The sequence below is a fragment of the Equus caballus genome, unplaced genomic scaffold, assembly GCF_041296265.1.
Source record: "Equus caballus isolate H_3958 breed thoroughbred unplaced genomic scaffold, TB-T2T unassigned-0002063, whole genome shotgun sequence".
In the NCBI taxonomy this organism is placed as follows: Eukaryota; Metazoa; Chordata; class Mammalia; order Perissodactyla; family Equidae; genus Equus; species Equus caballus.
Window position 1 is genome coordinate 1,891 of NW_027222233.1, and position 8,110 is coordinate 10,000.

Below are 8,110 nucleotides of genomic sequence, written 5' to 3' on the forward strand. Positions count from 1 at the left end.
GTCTCAGGTTCTATCTTACTCGGAAATGATCTACATCGTCAAGGAAATTGTTTTTGTCTTAAGTTTGGCACCCGAGCTAACGACTGTTGCCAATCTTCCGTTTTTGTTTTTTCCCCCCCCCCGATTTTTCTCCCCAAATCCCCCCCATGACATAGTTGTCTATCTTAGTTGAGGGCCGTTCTAGTGGTGGCATGTGGGACGCCGCCTCCACACGGCCCGACGAGCGGTGCCGTGTCCGTGCCCGGGATCTGAACGGGCAAAACCCTGGGCCGCCGAAGGGGAGCGTGGGAACTTAACCACTCGGCCACGGGGCTGCCCCCGTCCGTGGACTTTTTTATCACCTGATTTCACCTCGCAAAACTTCAAAGCTTCAAGTTATCAGAGAGGTTTGGGAAGTTGTTTCTATTTATTTAATTAATTTATTTTTCGAGGAAGACGAGCCCCGAGCTGACACCTGCTGCCAATTCTCCTCTTTTTGCCCCGGGAGAGTGGTCCCGAGCTAACATCCGTGCCCATCCTCCTCCCGTTGATAGGCGGGACGCCGACCACAGCATGGCTCACCAAGCGGCGCCACGTCCGCACCCTGGATCCGAACCGGCGAACCCCTGGCCGACAAAACGGAACGTGCGAACTTAACTGCTGTACCGCCGGGCTGGCCCTTCGGGAAGTTCTTTTCAGGACACGGGCCATAAACTAGAATCACCGCTACAGGTTTATCGGAGCGACATCAGCGTTCGTGGTGGATTGAGTCGTCCCCTCTGTCTCTCCCCTCCAGGGGACAACCAAAGGGACGTCTATCGACCCACCCACCAAGGATTCCCCCCCCCCGCATGGCACAGCAGGATGCCTGAGAGATCCACGCAGCCCTACAGCGGCAAGTCACATTCGCACGGTCAAAATTCAATGGCAGAGGGGGCTGGCCCCGTGGCCGAGTGGTTAAGTTCGCGCGCTCCGCTGCAGGCGGCCCAGTGTTTCGTGGGTTCGAATCCTGGGCGCGGACATGGCACTGTTCATCAGACCACGCTGAGGCAGCGTCCCACATGCCACAACTAGAAGAACCCACAACGAAGAATACACAACTATGTACCGGGGGGCTTTGGGGAGAAAAAGGAAAAAATAAAATCTTTAAAAAAAAAATTCAATGGCAGAGACAAAACGTTAAGGTCAGCGAGAGGGAAGAGAATAACCGGCCCAGGAGCAACGGTGTGAAGAACATGGAGAAGACGGGTCCTAGACGCCGGGGTCCCCGGAGCAGCGATTTCATCAGAGGCCCGCGAACGTCCACGATCTCCACACCACGTTTATGGCCGACTGCGTGTGTGGGTCCTTTGGAATCGACCAGGCTACCGTCTGGGCCACTTTGGGACATCGTGTCTAGCTGCCCCGAGCGGTGGAGCTGTCGTTCGAGTGTAAGATGGGGCCCGTCCGGGGAGAGCATGGGGACGGGGAAAGGGAGGCCGCGGGAAGTCACAGAGTCTGAGGTGTTCGGGGGAGACCGACTCTTCTAAAGTGGAGGCGGTAGAAGGAGAGCAGCAGGATTTTTGGATTTTTGTTCTCTCTGTTAGGTATCTGGGTCCGGAGGAGAGTGGGGCGGGGGGGGGGGATGGTTGTGATGGTGGTGGTGGTGGTGGGTGTGAGGCTGAGGCAGGGCTGGTGTTTCCTTTCCGGGTCAGGTGAAAGAGCTCCTCCAGTGGAGGTTTTTGGACAAGGGGTCTGGTCTGGCAGGATGGGAGGTTGCGGGTCGAGCCACAGGGGAATCTGTCGTAGCTCAGACTCGGGCCTTTGAAGAAATAGACAGAGAGAGGAGTTTTGCTCTGTCTGTCACCGCAGCCGGCACCTCAGGAGCAACAACAGAAGGCTTCCCGAATGAGTGAAGGGGCAGGAGCCAGCGTGCCCCGTGCCTCTCTCAGCCCTGCGCCGGCAGGGAAGGAAGCAGGCAGGCAGGCAGGCAGGCAGGCAGGCAGGCAGGCAGGCCTCAGGGCTACTCCCGTCCTACTGCCCGGTGGTCCCTGTCCCGGCCCCGCCCCCACTCTCCCCCTGACCCTCACCGCTCCCCAGCCCTCTTCTCAGCCAGAGAGGCGATGGGGGGGGGCGGGGCGGTCCCAGAACAAGTTTCCTCTCATCCACCATCATCTTGCCACCCTGACGACTTGGCCCGAGATCCTGCCTAGGCTGTAGCCGTGTGTGGTTTTCCTGTGGACAAGGGGGCCGGTTCACCATTTCGGAGGAAACCCCTAGCCTTCCACTGCCGAGTCGAGTCGGTGGGACTCGCCAGCCTGGGAGGGGGGGGGGGGGGAGGGGAGGTCAGGCCCATTCATTCCGACGGGCCTGGTGTCAGGGCTTCATTCAAGTGCAGGAAGCTCTCTCCCATGGCCTCGGGCTCTTTTCCATTGAACGGCTTTCTTCAATTCCCCCACCCTTAGGCCGCAGTCCGCCAAGGGCCGGGAGGCAGGGAGGGAAGATGTTGGGGCAGGGTGGCTGTCTGAGAAACTCGCCTCGTCTGGGGCAGAAAGAGTGCCCCCCTCCTTTCTCTAACCCTACTAGACTGCTTGAGGATCACGGACGGTTTGGCTCATCGATGAGCCCTGCGTTATGGGCCCGGCAAGCAAACTCCTAACTGGCAACCCGCTGCTCTAGGCGTGTGTGGGTTTTTTGATCATTCACCTTCAAGTTCGCACGACATTGGTCCGTGTCCCCCGCCCCAGCTTCCCATGGGAAATCCTCCGTCTCTTTCCACAGACTCACTGGCGACTTCACACAGCGCCTGCCTCCTCCTCCTCCTCCTCCTCCTCCCCCCCCCTCCTCCTCCGAAGGAAGGGGCTGACCCCATGGCCGAGCGGTTGAGTTTGCACGCTCCGCTTCAGCGGCCCGGGGCTTCAAAGGTTCGGATCCTGGGCTCGGACACGGTACCGCTCATCAAGCCACGCTGAGGTGGCGTCCCACACGGCAGAACCAGAGGGACCCTCAAAGAGAATATACAACTAGGTACTGGGGTGCTCTGGGGAGAAGAAGAAGAAGGAGGAGGAATAAAAAGAAAAGATAAGATTGGCAATGAGCTCGGGTGCCGGTCTTTAAAAAAAAAAAAAAAAGAGGAAGAAAGATGGACAAACAGGAACGAATCCCACTGACGGCACCTCCAAATGGTGGGGGGTAGGGGGGTGGGGGGGGTGGGGAGTGGCATCATCGGGCCAATGGTGACTCTAAGTCGTGATCCCGCGGTTGTGTTATTTGATATTTTATCGAATCGATTTATTATTTTATTTTTGAGGAAGATGAGCCCTGAGCGAACATCTGCCGCCAATCCTCCTCTGTCGGCCGAGGAAGACTGGCCCTGAGCTGACATCCGTGCCCATCCCCCTCTACTTTCCAGGTGGGACGCCTGCCACAGCGTGTCTCGCCAAGCGGTGCCGGGTCCTGCGCCCGGGATCCGGACCGGCGAACCCGGGGCCGGCGGAGCGGAACGTGCGAACTTCACCGCCGCGCCACCGGGCCGGCCCCCGGAGTTGTTTTAAAAATCCAGTAAGGGGCTGGCCCCGTGGCCGAGTGGTTAAGTTCGCGCGCTCCGCTGCAGGCGGCCCAGTGTTTCGTCGGTTCGGATCCCGGGCGCGGACACGGCACTGCTCATCAAACCACGCTGAGGCGGCGTCCCACATACCACCGCTAGAAGGACCCACAACGAAGAACACACAACTATGTACCGGGGGGGCTTTGGGGAGAAAAAGGAAAGACAAAAAATAAAATCTTCAAAACTCCAATAAAACTTTGAGTGAAGACGACGAGGAGGATGCGAAACGTATCTCACGCCTCCGAGCCGAGCCGTCCGTTTAGGAAGGGGGACGAGGACCCTTTGTAAGCGATGTCCCTTTTTAAGCACCATTCTAAACCACAGAACAGAACTCCCTCTCCTCGACCCGGAGCGACCCGGAGCGAGGAGGTTCCTGGGTGTGTCAGAGAGGGCCACGTCCTCTGCAGCACGAACGAACCGCCAGGGTTCGGCCACGGGAAAGAATTTCTTCCTCTCCAGGCGGACTAAAAGTCGCCGACGGCAGCGGGCGTAGGTGCTATCCTTCCCGTCCAGGAAAGGCAGGGAGAACTTCAGCCGTGAAGAGAAGGAGGTCTTCCTCACTCCCCGTTTCGGGAGGGCCCCTTTGGCAGGGGAGTTTTGTCTCCTGATTTCAAGTCAGGAAGAAAAGGGAGAGAGAGAGAGAGTGTCCTTCTCGTGCCAGGTCGGTCTGAGGGGGACCTCCTCTGGTTTCCTCCCTTCCCAGGGAAGGCCGTTCGCTCCTTCTTCTAGAAAAAGCTCCCAAAGCACCACCGCCCAGGATGGTTGACCTACGCCCATCGTCCCTCCTTTCCCAATCATTTCTACCGCGACAGAGGGACAGAGGCCCCGGCCCCATCCCCATCCCCACCCCCACCCCCATCGCCTGCCTCCTTGATGGCCAAAGGAGCTGCCTCTGAGAATGGAACGGGGCTTGGAAACCTTCTAGAGGGGTGACTCTCACCTGCCTGCCTGCTGGGAAAAGCACCCACGCTGTCCATCGGACTGCCCTTTTGGGCAAACGTAGGCGTGCCACATAGCGATCGACAGCTATGGCGGGGGGGCGGGGGCGGGGTGGCGTGGTGGTGCCCAGGATCCACGACACGTGACGGCTGCGGAGCACGACAGCCCTAAGACCTTGAGGGAGACGGGGTGGCGCGTGAATCCTTTCGGAACGAGAACGACAGGAAACGCTGACGGGGACGTGTTCTCGTCTCGAGAACACACCAACGCCTCGCACGGTGTCTGACCCGGGGTGCCTCTGACTTTTGTCATCAGAGACGATCCTGTCGACCGCCCCTCACGCTTTGGGGAAAAGGGGAGAGGGACTCGGTAGCACGGGAGAAGCCATCCATCCGCCCTTCCTTTCCGTCTTCACGGCTCCTTCTCGTGGAAAACGAGGAAGCCGTCCGGAGGAACGGAACACTGACCCGGGCCAAAGCGTGGCCCAGCCTGAGCCTCCAAAACCTTCTGCTAAGTGAGAGGTGCCAGACATCCAAGGCGACCTACGTTGCGATTCCACACAGAGGAGAGAGCTAGAACGGTCCAACCCTAGAGGGCGACAGCAGATGGCGGCGGCGGCGGCGGCGGCGGCGGCGGCGGCGGCGGCGGTGGTGGTGGTGGTGGTCGTGGTGAGGCAGATCCGGGAGTGGGGCCGTTTTTTCTTTCGGAGGGAGGGGATGGAAACGGAAACCTTCTGGAAATAGATAGCCGTGACGGATGCGCCACCTTGGGGAGAGAGACCCCCGAAGGCCACTGGCTTGTGCCCCGTGGAAAGGATGGATTCGGTGGGATGGGAATTCTACCTCCGTGTAGAGCGTGTGGTAAACCACGAGGTGGGTGGGTGGGTGGATGGCCTCCCTGCCTCGCCTCCACCTAGACGTCCACACACAGAGACCGACGAGGGAGGGAGGGAGGGAGGGAGGGAGGGAGAGAGACAAGATGGACAGAGGCCGAGGCCGAGGCCGAGGCCGAGGCAGTGAGCGAGTAAGTGATCGACCCTGGCCATAGGGATTCCTCAGAGGGCGTCTCTTGGCTCCCCAAACGAAGAATGTGTGTGGAGATCGAGAAAGATCACCGACCTAGGAGAACCAGCAAGACTTCCTCACCCTCCAGAGAGCCGCTGGGCCCCTGCCGTCCCTGCCACCGCCACCCCTACCCCTCGCCTTTGGCAGCGACGCCAACGAAAGGCAGGCAGACGAGTGGGAGAGTCGTGTGGTGGTGTCCCCCAAGGAAGGTGGGTCCATGCCGACGAGCGGTCGTCGGCGTGTGGAAAAGCCAGAGGCGGGCTGACTAGAAGGAGGGCGTCCTGGGGGAAGGGGCCAGGGTGTGAGGGAGAGAGGCCTGTTTCTCTTCCCCTGTTGGTCCCAAGTCAGGGGCCCAAAGGAGGAAAGCTGTCCGTTCCTTTCCGACTCGGACGGTTCGGGCGGGACCGACCGATCCCCGTGGCGGCGCGGTCGGGGCTTTCTGGACCAGAACCCCTCTCTCCGTCGCCTTTCGACCACACACACGCTTTAGAGGCCAAGAGAAAATGGATCGGGTCTCTCTGTCTCTCTCCCTAGAAAACAAGGGCCGGGGGCCGAGCCCGTGGACGAGCGGTCAAGTACGCGCCCCCACCCCGACCCCCGGCTTCGACGGCCCAGGTTTTCACCGGTTCGGATCCTGGGCGCAGCCCCAGACCCAGCATCGCCCTTCAAGCCCACATAGCAGAAACCCGAAAGACCTACCACTGGAACCTACAACTATGGATGGACGGGACGGGACGGGACGGGGCGGGGCGGGGCGGGGCGGGGCGGGGGTGGGGGGGGGCGGCTTTGGGGAGAAGGAAGAAAGAAAAAATAAAAGAAACACAAGGACGGTCATCGCGATAGTTCTTTCCACTTCCATCCATATGTTAACAGGACCCAAGTTTCCCGACCTCCATTTGGATGCATGTTAACTAAATGGAGAAGCTATTCAAAGGACTCCTCTAAAGAAGTCCACGTTCTTCTTTCTAAATGATAATGAAAATCATTGTCACCACCGCTCTTCCGACCCTCCATGTCCAGACGGCCTCCCGCCCCTCCCCCATCCCCAACTCCCGCCCCGCCCCGCCCCGCGCCGACCCCCGCCCCCGGCATTCGCCCCGCCCACCTTTCCCTCTCCACTCCTACCCCCCCGCCCCCCGCCGCCCGGGACACCACCCCCCGCACCCCACCCCCCCCCCATCCCGGCCGGGCCACCTGGTCGACCTCCTCGAACACTATATAAGAGGATGCCGGGCAGCCGGTGGCGCCCGACAAGCGGCCTCCTCACCGGCCGGACGGATCAGCCTCGCGGGGGCGGGCGATGGGGAGGCGTTCGTCCAGGTCAGGTCAGGTCAGGTCAGGTCAGGTCGGGGGAGGGAGGATGCAGCGCCGGCCGGCCTGGTGCGTGGCCTGGTCCCGATCCACCCCGCGTCTCGTTTCTCGGGCCGGGACGAGTACAGGCGGGGAGGCCGACTCGGTCACGGAAAGCGGCCTTGGGGAGGTTTTGGCGAACGTCCCTGTCCCAGGGCCGTCTGCCGACTAGGGGACGGAGTCCTCCTCCATGCGCCTTCTCGCCCCCAGTCGGGCGGGTTGTGGGTCGCGCGGTCGACTTGGCCATTTCACCGGAGGCGTCCTGCCTGCCGGGGCTCCCTCCCTCGGGCCGGTGCGAGCGGTCCTCGGGCGGCCCGGGAATTTGGGCCGCAGCGAACGAACGAACGAAGCCCGTCCCTCCTGCGTCGGCACGGATGAGACACAGCCCTGGTGGATGGAGCCGCTTTCCTCGGGTTTCCTTTTGCTTTCGGCCGCTGCTGCCACCAAACCTCCCTAAACGATAGGAATGAAAACGGGAACGGTTGGCATAATAAAAGCGTTTTGGTTGGCGTGTTTCTTGGCTTTTGGGGACTCGAGAGGTATGATGGATGATCTCCGATTGTCCTTTGGAAGGAAGGTCTATTTCATCCCAGTCGCACGAACCCCGCAAACGTGCGGCTGGACGAGGGAGGGAGGGAGGGAGGGAGGGAGGGAGGCCAACCACGGGATTTCCGCACGACCAGCTGATGGACACGACCGCCCCCGTGAGCCGGGCGGAGGGCAGCCGCCCGGGTCTCGCAGCTACGTGCCCGCGGAACCCTCGGGACTGCGAGAAGCCCGAGCGACCCGCAGTCACGCGGCGCTCGGCGCGGACATCTGGTCGGCCCGCGCGCCACGGGACCCGGGGGCCGGGCCGCTGGTCGACCCGGCAGGGCGGCGGCCCCAGCGGCGGCCTCGCCGCCGCTCGTCCGCAGGCTCCAGGGAGCCCTCGGGGCTCCGAGAAGCCCGAGCACCCCGTGGCCCCGCGACCCCTCGGCGCTCGGCGCGGACATCTGGTCGACCCGCGTGCCACCAGACCCGGGGGCCGGGTCGCCGGTCGACCCGGCAGGGCGGCGGCCCCGGCGGCGGCCTCGCCGCTGCTCGTCCGCCGGGTCGCCGGAGCCCTCGAGCCTCCGAGAAGGCCGAGCGCCCCGCGGTCCCGCGCCGCTCGGCGCTCGGCGCTCGGCGCGGACATCTGGTCGACCCGCGCGCC